Source organism: Chiroxiphia lanceolata, chromosome 4 (genome assembly GCF_009829145.1).
Source record: "Chiroxiphia lanceolata isolate bChiLan1 chromosome 4, bChiLan1.pri, whole genome shotgun sequence".
In the NCBI taxonomy this organism is placed as follows: domain Eukaryota; kingdom Metazoa; phylum Chordata; class Aves; order Passeriformes; family Pipridae; genus Chiroxiphia; species Chiroxiphia lanceolata.
This window is the reverse complement of record NC_045640.1, coordinates 34,143,338-34,166,055: the sequence shown is the minus strand read 5'-3', so window position 1 is coordinate 34,166,055 and position 22,718 is coordinate 34,143,338. Positions and strand designations below refer to the sequence as shown.

The window sequence follows — 22,718 nt, the reverse complement described above, 5'->3', positions numbered from 1 at the left end:
TAAGTAGGGTGACTTCAGAAAAAAGAAGGTATATTCTGGGATAAGACTTCTGCATGCTTGAGCTTCAGGGAGACAGCTGTCATTAAACAATTCCTGAGAGCCCAGAGCAGGGCAAGGGGCGAAGCCCAGAGGGCATCCAAAGTTGCCTTCACCAATCTGACATTCTCCATTAGGCAGTAACAAGAGGAGACCAGAGCATAACCTAATGTGCTGGATGTCTGTGCTGCAACAAGAAAGGGGCCCTGGATTGTGAATTTATACATTTTAAACATAAACGACCCACTGCTCACCAACTCTGCCTACGTCAAAACACTTTACTTCCTTAGGTACCTAGGCTAGTGACCACATAACAGCTCTGATGTCTTCCCCTGTAAAATGCAGTGTTGCAGCTTACCATACTTTGTGTTGACTGATGCGTCAAACCCCTTGATTTAAGCAATGTTCAGGTATAATTAGCTTAGTCTGCAATATTCTAATATTAACTGTCATAAGAAGTTTTACTGAGAACCTTACCTGGGCTAAAATCTTTCTCACCTGCTCTGAACTTCCCCCCCCCCCCATTTATGTTAACTGTGGAAGAAAAATTTATTCAACAAGTAATGCATGTTTGCATGTATGTATACATATTACAGATACACAGGCATATTTGTTTCTGCACTTTTTAACTTTTCTGTGTCTTTTTTTGTTCTTTCTGTACTGTTTAGTTTATTTCAATGCAGCTTACTGTGATACTAAACACTGCATCTTTTGTAGTGTTTTTACATTCTTAATTGAAAGCTGTGGGGGCCTATGTAGATTCTTTGTCATGCATATGAGCACATAATGTAGCTTACTTTATCTCCATGAGTCTTGTTTTAAGTGTTTTCTGTCTATCTTTTGCTTTTTGTGCTATGGGTTAAATCAGGTACATGATGCTTTTGTTTTGATTTTGTGGACAGGTGACTCCCAAACTCGAGATCCTTTGTGATTTTCTTTGTCACTCTGAATACTCATACAAATCTTCACAACATACGTATTTTCACAGCTTACTATGCTCTGTATCTCTGAGCAAAATTCATTTAATGTACTCTTGAAGACCAAACACAGTGTTTTGTTGATGTTGCTACAGTGGGTTTTCGTTCCTATTTCATTGAATTAATACATTTTTGCCCAACAATAATACTCAGTTCTTCAAATATTTGGTGTCAGATGCTTTTGTCTTAGTCTTTTTCAAGAGTATTTTGGCCAACAAAATCGAGTCTTTGCTGTTTTAAATTGCTTCTCAGAGTAATTCTTAGTATCTGTCACACTGTAAAAATACTTGGTGTATGATTCTGAGGGGAAACAGTGGGGAGGACCTAAGGGATAATTTCTTAGGACCCATAATGATGGTGAAGTTTTGGTTTAGTCTGACCTCTGCTGGGTAAGTCTTGGACTTGGCTCTCTCTCTCTATCCCAACACAATACTGCTCTCCCTTTTGTATTGTCAATAACTTCTCCACAACCAGAAATTCAAGTGCCTGGTGTGCAGATGAAGAGAAAATGCCTTTCTATTCTTATTGTAATTGTTTATTTGTATTGCAGTTGGGTACCTGTTGTGTTGGGGACATAAAGTATTGTAAATGCTGCAAAGCCTTAAACTCTGTGTAGTGAAAGAGGTGCAAAATACATGCAGAATAAAATATTCTCCTACCTTTTATACTGCCAGCAAATTCTGTCAGTGAAATAATTGTGCACAAAAGAAGAATCCAGATTGTTAACTATTGTTTGCAAGAGAAACCTCACTTTGGAATTTGGGGAGTGTGGAGTAAATTATATTTTGGGAGATTGGGAGCTTTTATTCCCTCTTTGTGCAGCAGAACGATTACCTTCCCTATCCTTGTAGTTATGTGTAGAAAAGCTGAGTTAAAAACAACTTCTGTAAATGATGCATAAATTTAATTGATTTTTGTTTTTAAAAATATCAAAAAGGAAAAAAGAGATAGGAGTGATTCTTAACATTCTGTCATTCAGCCCTTGTCTGATGATGAGAACCTCTGTGTGTGTGTGTGTGTGTATGTAAGGGAGTATGTATATAAATGGAGAAAACTGTTGGTAAAATAGAGCCCATCCATTCTGAAATGAACAGTCCCGTCTGCACCAAGGATGTAGTATGTTCTTTAGCATTTGAGTCACTTCTTTCTAGTGGTTTGATGTTAATCTCTGTTTTCCCAAGACATGGGGAGAGCAGTGGGAATTTCCTGTCTGCCTCCAAATCACTGCAGCTACCAGAATAGCCATAACTGTCTTAACACAGTGGCTACTGAAATCCCCCATGATGTCTGCAAGCCCAGACTGCCTGGGGGTTCTTCAAGACAAAGCTGGGTTACAGACCTGCTACCTGTCATCACTGAGGATGAGAAAAGGGAAAAAAATGGAAATGTGGGGTACCATATTCTCTCATGTCAGCTTGACTTGATGGAGGAGTGCTGTAAGGGAAATGGTGTGCATACACTGTTGTGGCACACATTCAATAGGGAGCACTGTGCTACATGATGGGGACCTAAGTGGTATTTGTTTTATGGGGTATTATGGAATTCTGAGAACTTGTTAAAAGCTGTGACTATAACTTGCTGAGCACTGATACCTATACGTTGTGAAACTAAGCTGATTTGTTAACAAGTAAAAAAACTGGAAGGAAAAAAACCCCAACCTTTTGAGTTTGTTCTAGCTGCTTTTATGTAGTTGTATTTTCCTTTAAATATGTAAAACAAAGGATGTCCTAGTGCGTGGGAAATAGGGTTTCTCATTTCTAACTAAGCTTATATTCTTCATATGGGAGGTACAAGCACTGGTATGAGGAGAATGGGGTTTGTGGAGGTAAAGTGTCTCCTGGTTGTGTATTCTCAGGAGACATTATCTGTTGCCTGTGTAACTAAATGTATAACAAGAAATGAAGATTGGTAACCCATGGAGGCAACCACTGGAAAATTATCTACCTGGGGTCTCACAAACTGTCTTGAGCTGCATCTTAATGAAGAGTTCTCAAGTGATGCATGCCTAGACTGGGAGAGATTATGGGTAGATATTAACAGGATGTTGAGCTAATTGCTGACACAGAGCTGGTTCTCCTTATTTCTTGCCTTTGAACCTTAATTACATCCTGAGAATGAAGACTGGACCAAGAAAGAAAAATAAAATATAAAAAACAACCCTACAGTACCCCAACCCACCCCCTCCCCCAAACAAACAAAACCCCCAAAACAATCAAACCTCCAACCCAAAAAAGGGTTCTTGGGAATCAATTTTGGATAGCAGGGAATGAAGTGAGGGTGCTGCTGCCTGGAAGGAATTTGACTTCTGCAGTAAACTGGGTAGAAATTCTATCTCTCTGCACTACCAGGTTGTTCCATGACTAGAAGTGCTGAGCAGCATTTGGAGGCTATGGATTCCACCCTGCTTCCAGTCCTGCCATCTTCCAGGCCAGCAGATGAGTCCTGTGTCCAAACAGATGCATGGAAAATGTGTTCAGGATGCTCAGTCCATCTCTTCATCCCCCATGGTCAAGTGAAGAGCTTGTTAGTTTTGTCTCTTTGGTCTGGGTAGCCAAGGGACCACTGTGCTGATGCTTGCTTGTTGGTCTGCCCTGGTCATAGACTTGTCCAGTTTTGCTTTGAAGGAAAAGCATTTTCCAGACACCTTCCCCTTCAAAAAGCCAGGGCTTCATTATGGATGCTGTCAGCATCTACTGGCAACCCCCTCAGGACAGGTCTCTCTCTCTCACTTTTTCCTTTAAATCTTTTGTTTGTTTGTTTGTTTAGCTTAAATCTTAAGAAATTACATCTGTTTCCTGATTGCTGTAGATTTTTTCCTCTCAGGAATTTAAAAACTGTCTCTTTTTTTTTCTTCACAACTGTTTAGATCCCTTCTGTCTCCTCCACTCCCACTTCCTTCATTTTCCATCTCATTCTGGAAGAGCATTTCCCCTTTCTCATTATATCATGTGTGCTCTTTTGCTCTCCCCCATCACTATCAGCCCTCCCCCCCCATCCTTTCAGGCAGGATAGAGCACACTTTATCTTCTTTCTGAATCTTAAGCAAAGCCTTTCTGATCTCTCTGTGTGTTCTGGAGCAGAACATGCCAGGATCGGAACAGGGTGAGGCTGAAAGCAAAATCACTGAACCAATGATTGAGAGTCATCTTGAAAGTAGAAAGTTAAGTTTGTGATTCATTATCTTCTACACAAGAGCTAAAAGTTCTTTCCATGATTGTATGTTTAAAGTGCTTGCATTTTGAATGAGCTCAGGACGTTTTTTTGAAGATGTAAGGCACTGGTGTGAGAGTTTCAAGTGCATTGTTCAAGCACATTTATGTGTTTTGGAGTCTGCCATTTGTCACATCAAAACACTTAAATTGCTCTGTCTTTTTGGTTTTGTTGGGTTTTGGTTTTGGTATGTTTTCTTTCTCTTTTTTAAGGGGGTGCAGCGGGATTAGCCAGAGAATCAAGATAATGGCTTTAACAAACGGAAATAGTTTGTATGAATAAGTCTACAAGCAGCTCCTCATTCAAGCATTATTAGAAACACATTTTAAATCACTTTCACCCATACAGTTTTGTGTGCATCCTTTGGGTTTTTAATAGAAGGTGGTACAAAATTAACTCCCAAGGTGAGGAATTCTCTCTCTGAAGAGGTTGCATGGCGTCATCTGCGGTATTTCTGAAAGATCATAATTTTTTTTTTCCCCACATGCTTTTTGTGGCAGGTCTTTATAAAAGTATGAAATCCAGTTAGATAAAGCAGAAGTTCAGGATGAAGTTTCTAGCTAAAATCCTTTTCTGCCTCTGAAAGTTTAGGTGTGTGTTAGTTTACTATATTTTCAAAAAGTTGGTGCTACTTTTTAATGGACGTGTTATTTTTTTCAGCTAATAGCTGGTTAATGAATAGCCCTGACTGTTGGAAGGTTACAAGAATGATGCATCCAATACAAGAGAGGCATGGGGACATTTCCAGTGGTATGTCTACCTTGTTTTGTGAGACAATATCCATCATTAAATTGACATTTAAAACAGCTGGTGTTGTGTGCTCATCTTTGTGAGAGGCAGCAATAATGTCACAGGACTTTCTCTTTTACATCTTGGTAATAGATAGTGAATGTTAAATGATGCTATTAAGGATCTGGACTCTGATAAGAGACAGTAGAAAGAGTTGCAGATAATCTATATTGTTGATGACAGAGCTCAGGCATAAGATCACAGAGATGACAGACAAATGCCTGAATGTTGTGTCCAGGGTTCAAGAACCTGTCCACGGGTTGGATCCTCTTTTCACAGTGCTTGTTTATTATTGCTGTTGGATATGTTCACTAGCAGTGAGAAAATGACAGCTTTTCACAGGCTTTGACCATTGATGAGCTTTAAGGCAAAACCACAACAGATCTTTAAACAGTCTTGGAGCTTTTGCCATGGAGCAACCCAAACTCATTTTTCCAGAGTATTTTTGTATGCATTAGAAATAGGTGACACAAATGTTTTCTTAGTATAATTTGTTCACTTACAGAAAGTTACCCTTTCTGATCCCTTGAACATCGAAGTAGGAACAAACTGAGGGCTGGCAGTCCCCTCCTACATAAATGCTTGGTTAGGCACTCCGAATCTTATTTGCAGGATCAAATTGTCTGCTCCTGAGACTCTCACCTCATTCACTGAAGTTGCTTAATTTGCAGCATTGTACCAGGTCCCAGCCTGACCTGAAAAACCCTGCTAGCTCCACATTCTTCCAGCAGCAAGCCTGGGCTGCTAAGCTTGACAGTGTCCTTCTGAGCTGATAAGCAACTCACAAGGTGGGAAGGATGAAATCATGCTTTAGACAGCATCACCATTCTGGTTCCTTTGCTTGGGGCATGACTTTATCACTTCAGAATCAAGATTTGAAATTAAAAATAAACATTTTCAAAGCAGTCCTGTAGCCCCGCAGGGGTTTGTCTTAATTCTTACTGCTTTGTAGCCTGTCTTCCAAGTATTCAGATGCTTCTCCAGCTAACATCCTTCCCACAGTTGCCTTCTGGTAGGGGCCTGATTCTGAAGACAGATGCACTTGGGGTCTTTGAGTCCTACCTCTTGCTACTGCTGCAGGTGACTGCTAAACCTTTTCATAAATGACTCTAGATCCATTTTAAAACCACATTTTGTCCTCATTGTTCCTCTTAGAAGACTGTGCAGTTACTCACTGCTGTCACAGCTAGCGATTCTCAGTTCCAGTCTGAATTTTCTGTTTGCTGAAACAGTACTGTTTTCTGGGTGATGCACAGTGAGCATCTCCCCAGTGCTGGCAGACTTGGCTCTTTACTGTTTGTTCTGCCTAAGTGCATAGCTTTAGTAAACTTCTGTGGTGCAAAATTAGGTGTGTTTTAAGGTTTATATTTTAGATTAGAAGAAGAATTCTTGTGACGGTTACATTAGATGCTGACTAAGTTTTTGGATAGAATCTGTTCTGTAGTGTATCTGCTGTCTCCTTTTGGTTTCTTTTCAGTTTGTTTTTATTTGGGTGTGATGGACAAGATCTCTGTCTCAGACATAAAATATTTTTGCTTTCTTTTTGAAACATTTCTTCTAGCTCTTTTTTTTTCTTGCATGCATGAAGTGCTTAATGCCCTCCATCTGCATGAAAATCTTTTGTATATAGCTCTAAAAGCTCCCTTAGGACTGTAGATTTTTTTAAATGGAGCGATTTAAACATTTTCCACACAAATGGGCACTTGGGGCAAATGTCATTATAAAAATCATAAGAATATTTGTTAGATATTTTCACTGGGTTTTGTTGTTTGTTTTTTCTTTTAAGACCTGCCTCTCCAGTCACAGTGGAAATTACAAGTCAAATAGAATCAGCATGATTTATGTTATTGGCAGAGAAGTAAGGAGTTTGTAAGGCTGGGAAGGTAGACATTAATAAGAAAGAGAAACAATAGACAGTCTTCTCTGCTTTAGTCAACACAGTGCAGGTGTTGAGGCTGATGTAATGGCATTGCTGCTTTCCTACTCTGAGTTGTACATACATATTTATAAATACATGCAAATCAATCAAAAATTGAGTTTGCAAGATAAATTAATAAAACAGAGATTGAGATGCAGAACAAAGCAAAAAATTCAAATCCTGCTCAGACTGAATGAAAGTTTTCATTTGAAAATAATGTGTTAAGATTCTCAAGTTTCAATTGAGGAGATATATAATCTGCTGGATATTCTTGTAAGGACATATATTGAAATTTGTGTTGTAAAATTTGAGGCTTATGTACAGTTGACTAGTAGACAGAGGCTCTATTTTGTGGAGGTTTTGGGATTCTAAGGAAATTTTTTTCTGATTTGAAACAGAGCTCCAAAGTAGTCAGATTTCGTGTGGAAGAAAATCCTAAACACAATATTTTTAGATCACATAAAATACTTAATTTCAGTGGATCAGACTGTTCTGTTTCAAATATGACTGTTTAAATGTTTTAAATTGTTGCTCTACCTAATGCAGCCTTTCAGAAGAAACTAATTTGAAGGGAGAAAAAGAAACACTTTATGTAGGAATGCAGTAACAGGAAGTTCTGACATTTGTCAAAATATTTCTCCCTCTTTCTAAAATTAATATTTCACAATATCAGAATGGTTTTCTGATACATTTTAATATCAGTGGAATTGTATTATACACAGTAGGATTTCTGCCATTCTTTGTGACTGTGTGTCATCTATGTTTTGGGGAGATACTCCAGCAGTGGGTGGAGAAATGCAGGATTCTGCCTGTCTTCTCGTGCATGTTATTTTCCATTACAGTGGTCAGTATCTGATGTCTAATAGACGTTCCTTGGGAAACTCAGTTATTGCTGTTGATGGTTTTTAACAGATCTTTGGTACTACTGATGAAAATGGGTATATGCTCTCTGTCAGAACAGCACTATTTTTAAACACATTCTTGGAATGTGGGCTTGCTACTTATATCCTTGTTTATTCCAGTGATGTGTCCTTACTTTGTTCAAGTCTTGATGGTCTATTGGATACAACAAACTACACTTACTTTTGCAAAACTTGCCCCTTATAGTTAAAACCATCACTGATAGACTTGAACCCAGATGGCATGAAAACAGATGGAATTTAGTAAGCCTTTTTAAAGCCCTTTGAAAATTTCAGCTGTAACATGGTCTTTCTGTCAGAATAGTGGCTGTGTCAGTCATTTTTGTGATGAGTGGCCATATTACCATGGAGTTTCATGATAACTGAACAATTCTTACCTATAACTGGTGGCTCCCAGCACAGGAGGTCCTGCTTCTCCATTGCCTGTGGCATACTGCCTCCTACTTTGCTCTGAGACAGGACCTTCTCTGTCTTAACAGGGCATCCAGTCAGGGTTTGGCATAAAATATCCATTATTTCTTTTTGGCAGGACTAGCCTTCTGCTAGGTTAGCTCCCTAAACTAACCCATGGGAGAGGATCAAGCATAAATGTGGGCTGTCCTGGAATGGGCAAGGAGACCAATGGATAGCATTTAGGTTGATTAGCTCTATTATGCAGTTAGGCATCTATGATGGATGCTTTGGCACATGACAAGCATTGTCTGTGCAAGGACTTCCATTTTCCTGTGAACAAAGGAGTAGTAGTCCAGAAAACCACCAGCATGGGGATGGATTCCTCATGCCGTCTGAAGTAGCCATGATGACATCCAACAGCATTTTCAGTATTGATCCAGAGGATCTAGCTGAAAATAGTTGTTAGCATTGGCTTTGTTTTCCACTGTAGGTCAGACTGGGATGGCTTGGTCTGTTTGAGGCTTACCCAGCATACCAGTTGGTAGTGTGGCTGAACAAGGGTTGAGTGCTGTGAGCTGATTTTGAGCACGTAGCTCAGCTTTGGTTTCTCCAGAGCTGTTCAAGGGAGTTTGGTTCTGGTTCCTCTGCAAACTCAAATGCTTTGCCTAATAAGATCACCATATTTCCTAGTAAGGTGTTAGCACAGATTGAGTACATAATTTCCATCATATGCATCTGAGTGAGCGTTTTCAAGGGCAGTATGGGTATGTATGGTCTTTTTATTGCCTATTTAACCCTATCTCTCTCTTATAAATGAAAGACTTCTGGCATGGGAATGAGACCATTTTGCGTAAACTATTCAGTAAGGTTTTCCAGATGCTTAAATTTCAAAATAAATGAAAAAAAATCTAAGAGGGCCAGACATGTATCTAGGATAAGGCAAGTACTAGGGGCTGTATAGGCAGTCCAGAGCTCACTCTGGCCCAGGCAGCTCTGTTAACTTAAGCCATGTAACTGCTGCACCACAGTGTTCAACACAGACTACAAAAACTATTTGAATGGTGAGTGAGTTTCCCCACATGGGCAGTGTGAAGCTGACCCAGGCACATTTCTGTCAGGAACAGTTACAGCACTGAATGTACCACAGGTTTCTCAAGTAGCTTTTCAACATCCTGACCACCCCTTGCTTTTGAATCAAAGCTGTTTCCCTGGTGCCATTTTGGGAAACTTGATGATTAGTCTGCAGGAGTTAGGTGTCCTGGATCTGTCCTGGAGCTTTTCCTGGTGGCTGGAAGAATCCAGATGTGCTGGAGTTCCTACTGGTGAGTGCAGGGTCTTGAATTTAGTTCTTACTGTAACTAATTTGCTCGATGATCATCTGTTAGTTCAGTTCTGGTTGACATTTTTAAACCTGCATCTGAGAGAGATGAGGAGTTGGAACAAATCAAGGACCTAGTCTAGCCTAATCCTTGCCATAATCTTTCCTATTTAGCAATGAAGCAGAAAAGAACAAAAACATCTGTACGCTTCCAGCTTCAGAATTTTAGTATCTGGGCAAATCCTGTATGTGGAGGTAGTAATTAGATGACTCCAGGCTTTCAGTTAACAGAAACTATGTGTAGAAAGCTAAGGAATCCTTTGCTTTCAGATACTGCAGAAATATGTGCGCAACAGATTTTTTGTTATTTTCTTTAAATACAAACAAGAGATGCCAATAGAAATTATGGCTTTTGATTATAGGCTTATCATCCTCAAGCTAACAGTCATGGCACATCTTCTATGGATTGTGCAATTTGGTTGAGCAGTTGCTAGTTTAGCTGTAAGCTATTGTCAGTCAGCTTGTCCTCACTGGTTGATTGCCAACTTCTTCCTCCTGTACTTGAGGAAAAATGGAATCATGAATGTTTAATAACTGAAGGTATTGGATGGTCTCAATGTAAAACACCAAAATTGATAGAATCATTATGAGTCTTTTTTTTCCTTTTTCAAAAGAAACTTTTAAAATAGAAAAATAGAAATAACTGGTGAGTATGTAAAGCTGAAGAGCACAAGGAGGAAGTGATCTCATGCTCCCATGGCCTCACAGATACGATTGCATCTGAAACATGCTGGCTCTGCCTGAACTAGGCTGTGAACTCCTTGGGGCAGTGCTGGTCTTCCAGGTCTTGTAAAATGCCAGACACAGCTGATGTCACCCACTAAAGAACCATTTTCTCATATTTGACTTTTAGAGAAAGTGATGGGTGTCAGTGGCATTAGTGAAGGAAATACAATTACCAGCATGTAAAGGTCTTGGAGATTAATGGCAACAGAGAAGCCAAAGCAATACTATGGGAAATTGATGTACAGACAAGAAAATGCTTTGGACACAGTATGGTGGTATGGCTTTTTAAAAAAACTTTGCACTGTAGCTGTCTTGTAGCTTCTATGCTGAGCTTTGGCCCTGGATTTCCTGTATGCCAGAGGTTGCGTGACAGTAGGAATCACGTGCTGTTGCTTTTTTATACTGCCTGTTTTGGGGAAATTTGATTTATGAAGGAGTTTTTTTATTGGGTTGTTTTTTGTTTGTTTGTTTCGCACTCAGCTATTTGTTTATTATGAAAGGGCAGTGCCAGTGGCCTTGCGGATTGTGTGTGGATTTCCAGTGTGTAGTTGCACGGTGAGGGAGATCCTAGCACTTGTGCAGTTCTCAGTCTTGCTTAGAGGGGTAGCAGTTGCCTTTCAAAATTGGTTTTACTCTTATGTGTTACCTTCTTGATCTTTTTTTTTTTCCATTCTTCAAGCCAAAAGTTTCCATTTTGTTCAACTTAGTTCCACTCATGGATTGCATGTCAAAGTGTGGAATAAATGCATTTGTGCAGCTTCCTTAAGTAATTAAAACAATGAGTGAGCTCATAAAGAGAAGAATATTGAAATTCAGGCTGAATCAGTGGTTAATTGGCTGCTAGTCCAATCTCAGCTTCCCTTGTGCCTGAGTGCTGAAAGAGGATGAGGTCATGGTGCTGATTCTTGACCACAGCACACTGCAGACCTCCTACTTGCATCAGCTGTGTCCCACAGCTTGCATCAGCTGTGTCCCAAACACAGAGTTACAGTGACGCAAATACTGCTTTAGCTTTCTGCTAAACTTCCATCAGCTTGGTGTGGTTAGGTTGTACATGTTGCTGATGCCTGTGGACCATGAGAGACACCAGCCCTAAACCCCAAGATGCTCATTTACACTCAGGAAGAAGGCCTTCAGTCCAGGTTCAGAGCAAAGTTCAAATTCATCCTCAGGATCCACAACAGGCACCTATTGTTACCCTGTGATTTGCCTTTATAAACTAATTATCTTGCTTGCTTTTGATGAAATGAAGTGATATGGAGAATGTGGTTTGGTTTAGCTTTCTGATTTGCTTTACAGCTTTAGTTTTCAGCATGTGTGCTGATCACTGTTTTTACAAACCCTGTTTAGGTCATATAGAACCTTCTACATCTATTCAAGATAGAGGCAGTGGGTCTTTCTACCGTTCTTGTGCAAAAACGTTTCTGTGATGGTTGTCCTTTTAGACAATAGCTTCCTCTTAAATCTAAGTGGTAAATTGGCCAAAGTTTTTGCACAAGTTCAGATACTACCTCAATAGGAGCCAGAGGGAGAATACTTTGTTGTTGGTTCTTTTTTTTTTTTACCCTCTTAATCTCTAAAAATGAAAGAACAAAAACCTTGGCTCAATCGTGAAGCCATGTTGACTTTAAAAGTTGCATAAAATACTTGAAGAGTATGTTGAAGTGCTTTTGAAGAAGGGGGTAGATTTGGTTGCAGTGGCTGTTCAGATTTACCTCTGGAATCAGCAGCACATCATGCCACTGCCCTTAGGGAGGCAAAGCCTTTACTGCTTTTCTGGAGTACCAAGCCCCCACTGTGCCCTCACTTAAGGCAGGAGGGTTTCCCATGAGGACAGTGCTCATAGAGGAATCGGACAAAAATCTGCTTTACCATTATGTAAAATCACCAACCTCAAACAAAAACACAAAGCCCCAGGACCTCAAGGCCAAAGACACCAATCAACAAACCCCCCTTATTTTATTTTCGTTTCTGAGCTCCCCGTGGCTGGGATTTTGGATGTTCCTGAGGCAGCAGCAGCACACAGAAGTGTATGTTCTGTGGGAATTGCTCCTGCATCCAAAATGGCAGGGGAACCGGTGGCCTTTGCGGGAGGAGAACAGCGCGATGGGTTTTGGTTCAAAATGTGTCGTGCAAAGGCAGGGGGTAACGTCGCACCTTCCGACTAGGCGAATATTGCTTTTCCTTCCTGTTTCGGGCGCCCTGGAAGGTTGCCAGCTTTCCTCAGAGCACTGGGGAAGGGAGCTGTTGGGGCCGCGCCCCGCACGCGTTGCCATGGCGGCGGGCGGGCGGGCGGGCGGCCGTGCCCGCACCTCGGCGCTGCCGCGGGGCCGTGGGGCGCGGTGGGACGGGACGGGACGGGCGGTGCTTCCCCGTCCGGCTCAGTTGCCCGCTTTGCTGCACGCTAAAAGATTGGTCAGCAACGCGGCGCGGTGCGAGGCTGGCGGGCGGGTTGTGCCGGCGGGGCAGCCCTTACCCCGGGAGACGCTCGGCTGAGCGCCGTGGTCCGTGTCTCACGGCTGAACCCGGCCGCGACTGACAGCCCTAGGAAGCTGCAGAACTTAGTGGCAAAGCGAGTAAATCTGGTCTATCTAAGCACTTCCTTTGAGGTTCTTCATTGCTAGTGCTGTAGGGCAAAAGAAACGACGTTTTTAAATAGGTTACAAAATTTCAAAGCATATTTAAAGCACTGTGAAATGTTTCGGCAGTCCGTCTGTGTTATTTCCTAACTTTTTTAATAGTTGTCTGTTAAATAGAGATCTAAATTTTCCAGACTGGTGGGTAAGACTCAAGGTGAAGTCTTGATCAGCTACTGCAGAGCTGTCCAATGTTTTTTTCCAGTTCTGGAATGGAAAGTGCTATTAATGCCTATGCTTATGATGCTGGAAGTATCTCCTACCAGCTCCAGTAAGCTGCAAGCAGGCCCTGAATCAAAAGTCTTCCTAAAGTTGCAAGCAATACACTTGGCTCAGTAGGTTAGAGCATGGTGCTAAGAATACCAAGGTCACGGGTTCAATGCCTGCATGGGCTGTTCGTTTAAGAGTTGGACTTGATGATCCTCATGGGTCCCTTCTAACTCAGAATATTCTGTGATTTGCTATTTCAAGTGGCTTCTTCTGTGAAGATACTCTCACACTGTACAACAGCTTGTACTGACTGCATCACAGCTCAGATTGAAAATTACAAGCCTGGCTGTTTCAGGAATTTTAGATCTTAAAATCTGGGACAGTCCCTGATAGATAAATTATGCATACATAGTACACCTGATGTGTTGGACCTGCTGCACATGTGAGATGAGACTATATGCATGTAGTAGCTGGTTTCCAGACATCAGGCAGCCTGAGTTGCCAGGCATCTGGAAAAGTGGGCAATTACTTCAAAAATATGGGAAAAGTCTTTGCATGTGCAAGCATGCATGTGGCATAAGATTTCTGTGAGTAATGTAGTAAGTCTGTTGTCACGTGGTATCATCCTTCCTTTCATTCCCCCTTACTCCAACAGACTACAACTCCCTGCAAAAGCTGAAAACAAACTTGTGCTTTGGATAGTTGCGTGGTAACCTCGATCATTCCTTGAGGGGCAAGGAAGCATTCATTGGAGGGGAAAATATGTGGTGACTCTGCTTTACAAGGTAATTTCTGCCCTTGAAAGCAGTTATCTTAACAGGAGAAAAATGTCACTGGGAAGTTACGCTAGGCTTTTGCGTCCTCAGTCTCCAAAGATGCCATGAGGAATTACCAGAATTATATTCTCTAAACCCAAGAACTTCTTACTCCGTTTTGCAGAGTTTTGCAACCCCCAGACTTTTCTTGGGAACTCTAATAACATCAGAACTTCCATTGAAAAATGTTTGTCGGGAGCAAGGCAAAAGATATGTAAATCGTTTTCAAACCTCTGTGTCCTGAAGTAGACTTTTAGGGTCTTGTTTGAAAATGGAAATATGAAGGAGATGCATCCAAGACTTTCAGGTATTTCCAGATAGGTTACATGCAACAAGTCTTTTTATGTTCCAGAAATAATTGCCTAAAATTAGGCTTTTCGGTAAGTCCTGATTTTAAAAAGTACCGAGAGTACAGCAGCACTCAATGGAGATAAAAGGAAGTGAAGATCTACCATCAGTTTTGAAACTCAAGCTGTGACTATTAGAAACAACATATGGCAATAGAAGCCACATTTGGCTCCTTTAATAGCTCTGCCTTTTACTATAACAGGAAGTTTTTAGAGAAATAGTACTTGAAACTCTAAATGTCAGCGGTTATATGCTCTTGAAGAGTTAAGCTATTGGAACCCAGAAAAAAATTAGTAGAAGGTTAATTCCTTTGTTTAAACATTTACTTTTTGAATAGGGAGTATATGATTGAACAACGGGAAGACACATGGTTGCCTCTAATAAAATTAGTACTTTATTTTTACTACTGATTATTGTATTTTTAACTCACCTTTTTATGCATGATCCAAAAAGTCACACAGAGGGAGTTTGCATGATTATGCATATACATCTAACTCCATTGATAAAACTTTTGGAAGTTGTGTAAGCTAAATCAGGTTAAACAAAACACTCTTATTCCAGAATAAATAGGTATTTACATAGGTATAATTACACCACGATAATTCTGGCAGTAATTTAGTCTTTTGGACCAAAGTGCTGAGGTCAGTTTTCATGTTAGCCCTGTTGCACAAACATTCCCAATTTGTGTTCAGAGAGTGTACCAAACTGGACGGATGCTGCATAACAAATCTATGTTAGAGTAACTCAATTAAATGTAGTACCAGAAATTAAATAGCACAGTTGAAAGAAAAAAATCACAAGCCTTATACATAGGCTTTGCAGACCATGGAGGACATGCAGGATGCCCTTTAGGCAGCCTCACATTTCCAAGTTCTTGTGGATTACACTTTCTTTCTGTGAAACTGCATGTGCATGTGGGTTTTGAAGAGTTTCTCATAAAACAGCAGAACACTTCTAAAGACAGTATTGGTGATGACATGCTTAACTGCTTTCACATGTTTTCGTTCAAACTGCCCAAACCATTAACATGCTCCCTTAGTGACATTGCATGTGTGTCTTATTAGTATGCACACTACTAATTTATTCTCAACTTTCTTTACTGTCCTGTAAGGTCCCACCCTTTCCCTAGCTTTGATCTCTCATCATAAAAGCTTAGAAGCAACCCTTTGGAGATCAAGCTAAATGTTTCTTTTTAGCTATTCTGCCTGTTCCAGATGCTGGGAAGGGAGGAGGGCTCATTCCAAGGCGGTGTAGAATGCAGGTTCCGGAGCCCCACGCTCTGATGGGGATGGTCCCTCTGCTGGGTCATTGGCACGGGGCTCAGGCTTGGGGCTGCAGGGCAAGATACCTTTGTTCTTTCAGGCTTTTAATTGAGACTTTGAACGGAGGCTTTCAGTGAATCCTTTGTGTGGCACGGGGTGGTCAGCCTAGAAAACAAAACAAAGGCAAGCACCAAGTGGATGCAGAGCACATGCAAATCAGCTGTCACAAAACAACTGTTCTTTGTTCACTTCTTTCTTCACTGATACATGCAGCCATCCCCACTTTGCTTATCCCAGCAATTCTGTAGACTATTTATTTTTTCCCCAGCCTTCCTATAGCTGGAGGTACTAATTTCATTTCTTACCATTTGGTTATTATTTCTGCTTCCATTTAGCCCCGCTAAGCATTTGGATTCTTTTAACAAGTTTTCTTTCATCAGTAACATCTCAGATGCTGCATGGCCTGCTTTAGCAATCAAACAAAAATCAGCTCTTCCCTTACATTTCCTTTTAACCTTTCCTGTGTTCTTTCTTACTTATATTGTTTCTTGTTTTCCTCTCCAGTCTTCTGCTGCTAATTCAATCTTTATAGCCTAGGTTTTTATTTAGGTACTCTCTACATCAGTTCTTTAAGATTAAAACTTGTAGCTAGCAAACAGGCAGGAAAAACAGCAGAGGTTTCAAAAGATGCTTTCAGGGTTACTTGAATCCCTAGTGGGTGTTTCTGAGGTCTGGTCTGTGCAGCAGTTTCAGCCTCTAAAAGGGGATAGCCAGGTGAGGAGAGGGGCATGTACCGTCCCCTTCACCATGTGCAATGCAGTGTGATCAGAAATGCTTTTGAAGCAGAGAGCCTTCTCAAGCTCTGGCTCTGACCAAGACACTTTTTACCCTTCTAAGCAGGAGGTGCCCTCAGGCCCATAAGGTCTGGGTGAGTTAAAGTGCTGCCTGTGGGGGTAGCTCATTGAAAGAATATGATGGTAACCATAAGACCTTTTTTTTTATGGTCAAGAGTAAGGAATTACAACATAGTGGCAAGATAAGGAATTACTTTTGTCGTTGTTGTTGTTTTAATCTGTGTTAGGAAAATACTGTATTGATATGGCATAAAATGTAGTAATTTGAAGCTTGGTTTTATATATTCCCCCGTGCTTTGATCTCAAAATTTTTTTGTGTATGATTTTCCCCTTTGTATCCAGTGTTTACTTCTGAAATCTGTTAAAGGAATTATCTTAATTCTCATTTTGCTAGTCTTTTGGTTTAGTTCAGTTAAAGTTGAGATCATCATCAGCTTCTGAGATCATCTCAGGAATCTAGCCTTGATATCCTGGTTTAGGTCTTTATACTGAATAAGAAGGCAAAGACACAACTATTTTTATGCGCTCTCATCTTTCAGAAAACTGGGTCATAGCGACACTTGGGGAGCACAAGAACTCTTCCACGCTCTAGTGCTTTATAAATGCTTGGTGAAAGTCCAAAACAAAAGTCTTGTCAAGCTCAGTTTAGTATAGAGAGCAGAAAAAGGAAGAATGGCCATTTCTGGGCCCTGGAAATGGTTAACAGTGTTTTGTGCAGCAGGGATCAATAACAAATGTTCGGTGTTTAATAGCTGTATTAAAAATCTGAAGGATGGAATGGATAATGAAGCAGTAACCCTGTCTATCAGATCACAGTTGTTCAAGTTCATTAAGACTGCTGAGGAGGATTTCAGAAGGCACTAGTGACAGCTGAGTGAAACAGCTGAGCAATTCTGTAGAATAGTGACATAAGCAACGTGGTATAAGGCAGTGCAGTGAACGCTGACAAAATAGAGCTTAAATATGTTAAGTTTTGTGCTTTTTTAGGAGCATAGTCTGCACGTTGCTGGAGTCAGCAGTGAATGCGTTAGATGAGTCAGGAGTAGTAATTAAAAGTCTAAACTTAAGATTCTGTAAATGAGGAGATATGTAAGAAGTCATGCAAGAGAGGTCTCTGTGAAATTGATAATTTCATCCTTTTGCATACCATTTTTGGTTTTATGGCTCATGTACAGGGAGATTTTCAGATTCCTGAAATTTCGTTTAAAAATAAAAGAGCAGTAGATAGGGTGGTGTTACTGTTGAAATAGTAGCAAAATGTCTGTTGTAGGTTTTGATTTACTGCTTCCTGTAGTAAAATGAGTGCTCAGTAAAATTCAAAAGCAAGAAAATATGTGAAATGGACAGGAGGAAATGTTTCATCTAGTGAGCTGTTTAATTGGGGGAATCCCTGATTCCAGGTACTGTCATTTGTTTGGGGAGGTAGGTTTTGATTGCTGCATTTGCTAATAGTCATACTGATTGAGAGAAAAAATTAATATCTGCCAGTCCTCGAGGATCTCAAAAGAATGGTTTCTGTCTGGAACAAGGGCATTTCCCTTTAAGGTGCAGTGTAAATTGGTGGCAATGTGCAGTTGGTTTTCTAATGCTTCCTCTAAGATGCTTGACCAGCATGAGGGAGGCAGCAGATTTGGTGAGTTGCTGAACTGTTGTGTTCCTGTGTTCCCATCCTCACAGCTGATCCCCACACAGGCTAGACTAAAGGACAGAATTTGAAAGTATTTTGAGCCACTGTGGGTAACAGGGGTCACTGCATCTACCCCATGCAGGTGGAGCAGAATATAGTAGGATAGCTTTTTCACGTATTGGGGTGTAAAATATTTCAATTTCACAAGCATTAAAGTACATCTCCTTGAAGGTACTCTAGCCACAGTGAAAACTGTTTCCATGACAGGGAAAAACATGACCCAGTAAGCTCTCAACTGCTAAGTCTTTGGAGCATCTAACCTTTTCTTTTTAAAACCACTTTGGCACTAATTTAATTGATTCCATGCCTGGCCTTTTCATCAGTTATCTCTCCTAGCCAGGAAAAACTGGGCTGTTAAAGGCTGCTGCAGTACCATGGGACTTGTGTTCAGTGTTGCAGGTTCTTATTTTAACTTGAAGTTATCTGCCAGTCATCACTGTTGGTTTGAAAAGGTGTAACCACTGCAGTACTGTCTTTGGGATGAAAATCTTTTAATGATTGCAGCAGTCAATATAAATGAGAGAGAGTGCACTATGCCACTGGGTTGTGTTGCTAATTATCGCTTTACCTTTCAAGAATTTTAGCTGCTGACTAGATTCTTGCTGAATATTAACTGCATCTCTAGGCACACTGCAAATGTGTTCTGGCTAAGCTGAAGAGGATAGTGAAGAACATGTGGCTAAGACTTCCAACAGCCACATTCTGTGCTTTCAGGAGTGTTTGAAAAGGAGTATTTTTTGTGCCTTTTTAAAATTTCCACCCTAAAAAAAAAGTCTAGGTTTATAATTGTTTTTTGGTTTTTGTTTCTTTTGTTTCTCATGTGCTCACTCCCTCTTGCCAAATCTCCTCCAGTGTCAGATTTTTTAAATGCTTCTATCTTTGCATTTGCTGTTTGCTGCCAGAGAACAGGCAGGCTTTGTTTTTGACGAGGTGGGGTGTTGGTGTGGTTGAGAACAATATAGCATTAACATTATTCAAATTAATTTGATAGTAGCACGTTTCTGTGATAAAAACAAGCCCAAATCCTCCTTCCTTCCTGTCTTGTGGTCCTAGCGAAAAAATCTGTTAGAAAATTCTTCTGTGTGGTTTAAAATATCACAGACTTTCCAGTGAACTATAATTTAAAGAAGCCTCTTTTAGTAGTTGAATTCTAAGAAGACAGTTGCTTTACCTACTAGGCTTTTGAGGGAAGGAGTTTTGTTGATTGCTTTGTTTTTCCTGTTAAGACTTGATGGGTTCATTCAAATGCTCTTTCCTGGCTTGCTGTATTAGGAAGTGTGGCACTGGTTTATGATTCTGTCCTGCATTAAGTAACATTTAAAGTATAGCTTGTTTTTCATTTTAGGTTTTGAGATTCTTTTTTAGAATGTGCTAAGTGGAGATGCTTAAAAAACTGGATAACAAATGAGAAGAATTGGATGATCAAAGATCCTTAATCATATCTGCAGAGTGTGCTGTTGAAGGTCATGGTCCTGGGAGTCAAGCACAGGAATATTTGCTTCAGACTCAGTTGCAGGCAGAATAAAAAACATAACTGGAACTGCTGGTTCAGTTGCAGGGTGGCTGATGGTGAGACACCAATATAGTACAGCTGTGGAGGAAAAAAACAGGGTATAGTGTGGGGTATTTCCACTAAAGGTAAGGAAATTTCAATTTCCTGGTAACTGATGCAGGTGAGAGATTAGCTAGAATATGGCACAGAATTTTGGCTCTTGCTTTTAGAGGAAAGTTATGTAAGTTAGAGAAAATGTAGAGGAGTTCTCTAGAAGGATTAAAGGGACAGGAGGAGCAGATGTGTGAAAGAGCGCTAAAAGAATGTGCTTTTTTAAAAGCCAGTGGAATGAGATCTGAAGGAGGGGAGGTGTGTTCTCTGCTAATTCATCGGGGTGTAAGCAGCAGAAGTAAAAAAAAAAAAAGAATGTTTAAGCTCCTAGACAATATTAGCACAAAAACAGATGGGCATTACTTGTTGAGATACTACTGAGCTTAATATCCTGATCATACTTCCTCTTGTGTTTTCTTAAGTGAATTCTTAAAGAACTGGCAGATTTGTTCAGGTAAGTCAAGTGGAACTTATTAGCATACTACAAGTAAGTTATTATTAGTGAAGCACTAATATGTCACAATTTCTAGTATTAAGAGATTTCCTAAAGAAATGTAAGTATACGTCTGATGTTCCTTAGTCTGGTGTGTTCTGGAGCCACAGAGTTCGTGGTTTGTGTTCTTAGTGTAGTGGCTGGGTGCTTCCTGCTTTGTGAAATTGGTTCTTGTAGAAGTAATCATAATGGTAGATGACTATAGTCTCTGCAACTACAGGCTTTGCTGAGAGCTGATGGCTGATTTTAGCCTCAGAAATTTGGGATCCATGGTAACTGGTACAGGCTAGTCTGAATTACCCTCTTGGTAACCTTCTTGGACTCTTCTGACCGTGTTCTTTTTTAGCCTTTTTTGTTCTCTGTCATGTGTTGTTGTGTGCGTGGGGGGTGTGTGTGTGTCCCCATTTGAGCATATGCCTTTCTTCCTCTTGAGTTTCCCTCTACTGATGGTGAAAGGGCTGTGGCAAAGGAAGGGAATCCCAGGCCCTGACTCAGGAGGACTTAAGGATTTATGCAAGCTAATGTTGAGTTTGACAAAGGAGTCTGTGTTCAGCACTGTGTGCAAAGGAAGAAAATGGGATCTTTAGATCATCTGTTTCCTCACTGTAGGATGGAGATTGATCTCGGGCTATACTGTATTTTGTACTGGTCTATTTGAATGCACATGCTTGCATGGAGTTACACAGAGAGAAGTGTATGGTGCATTTGTACTGTACACAGCCCCAGGGAAGGCAAAACTCCTCTAAAGTTGCAGGCAAATTTCCTGGAATGAGGCCTTTCAGGAACACAGAAATTGATGTGTGTATAGCAAAGCCCTAGCTTTTCATGTTGAGGTCATGGCTGCTGTGTAACTACAGGTGTAGCAAAGCACCTGGTTAACCTTACACAGGTAAATTAGCCTGCTTAAAGTATGGCTTTACTGCATAACAGTTGCTATAGACCTGCAGCCAAAAGTGATGTTTGTTAGTTGTGTAACCCAAGTATTTACCTGTTGTCTTGAAACACTTGCATAGGCTTGGTTGGACTCTCACTGCCAGGGTTGTTGTAGGGCCAGGGCTTGCAGCATAGGGAGGTGGTGACTTTTGTATTTCATTTGGTCCTAAACACCTGGTATGTTCATTTAGGGGAGCACCTAGGAGAACTGCCTATTCCAGCACAGCACAGGTGAGTCCTAAAGTGCTGTGTTTCACTCATTTTGGTGACTACATCATGACTAGAAATAGTCCTTTTGCAGTAAAGGCAATTTTGAATATTTTCCCTATTTTAAAAGAAAATCTCCAAACAACTAAAAACGTTTCTTCAAAACAGCAGCATCTGTCTCTCATCACACATTATTCCTACCTCTTCTGTGCTTTTCTGATGCTTTAGCTAGCATGTCCTCACCAAGCAATGGAAAACCTAGCACTGAGTGAGATCCTGACACAGTGACCTCGTTCTGAGCATTACCTTCTTTGTCAGTAGCAGAAGTTGAAGCAGCTCTGCTGGCCTTCAGCACTTGGAGCAGTTTGACTGGCATGGTTTCAGGGCTCACTTTTTTGTGAGCCCAAATGGTGAATGGGATGATGGAAAATGAGCTTGCAAGAACTTGTCCACTGCTTCTAATTTTTGGATAAACAGTTTGCAGCAGCACAACTTTGATCGAGTGTACAGCAGAGTTGTTTGTTACATGCAGGTCTGCAGCATTCTTCAGGACTGACAAAGGAGAGTAAATCTTTCTTTTTAATCAGTAGAGTCAAAACTGGTATGTGTCATGATAAATAGTGAATAATTTAAGAAAATACTGCTCTCTGTGTGTGTATACCCACATATGTCTGTGCATTTGTGTTTCTGTGTACTGGAGGAGTTGTGTGTTACGTCAGGAAGATATGTTAGGGGTAATTTTTTTGTCTTGACTAGAGGGTTAAAGCTTCAACTTACTTGTCTTTGCTAATGCATGTAAATAGCTTTCTTGTCCACTTAATGAGAAGGCTGGCTTGTTATCCTGTACAATGCAGCTGGGCACTGTTCCAGAAGCATAGGCACTTCGTTTCAAAGACAAAGAAGCCAGCGCAGACACAGGGAGAAACCTGGAACATTGCGCTGTGGATTTTTTTCAGAGCGATGACTCATTTTGGTTCACAAAGGATTCTGGGCAGGGTAGTGAGAAGTCAGGTTGGCTGATCCATTCCTATGACTTCACTTTGCAGAGAGCCAGGGAGAAGAGGAGTGACACTGCAGAATCCTGAGGCACTGCAGTGGAGAGGTGCTTTGCAAAGACTGTGAGTGACTTCGGAACAGGGGGTGGTGTCAGAACGTGATTCCAGCCATTCCATGGAAACAGGGCAAAAAGAGATGTTTTCAAAACACTGTGTGGGAGTTATATTTGTAGACCCTTTTAGATTCTCTACCTCCGCCTCCCCTGTAATTTCTTAACCATTTATTTCTCATGCTTATGTGAGAATTGTGTGAAATGGTGTTCCTTTC

At 40.7% G+C, this 22,718-nt stretch overlaps 1 protein-coding gene across 4 annotated transcripts in view; it reads left to right on the top strand.

Annotated features, from left to right (window-relative positions):
* The window catches only part of STOX2 (storkhead box 2), a 145,521-nt gene that overhangs the window by 96,613 nt on the left and 26,190 nt on the right, over nucleotides 1–22,718 (top strand). The window contains exon 1 of one of the 4 annotated variants that reach the window (XM_032685463.1): nucleotides 22,425–22,513. The exons of 2 other annotated variants lie outside the window; for them this stretch is intronic. The gene's annotated coding sequence lies outside the window, so the exon portion shown is untranslated. Of the gene's footprint in view, nucleotides 1–22,424; nucleotides 22,514–22,718 lie in introns of those variants that run through there. One more of the 4 variants, XM_032685462.1, reaches the window with a different exon arrangement.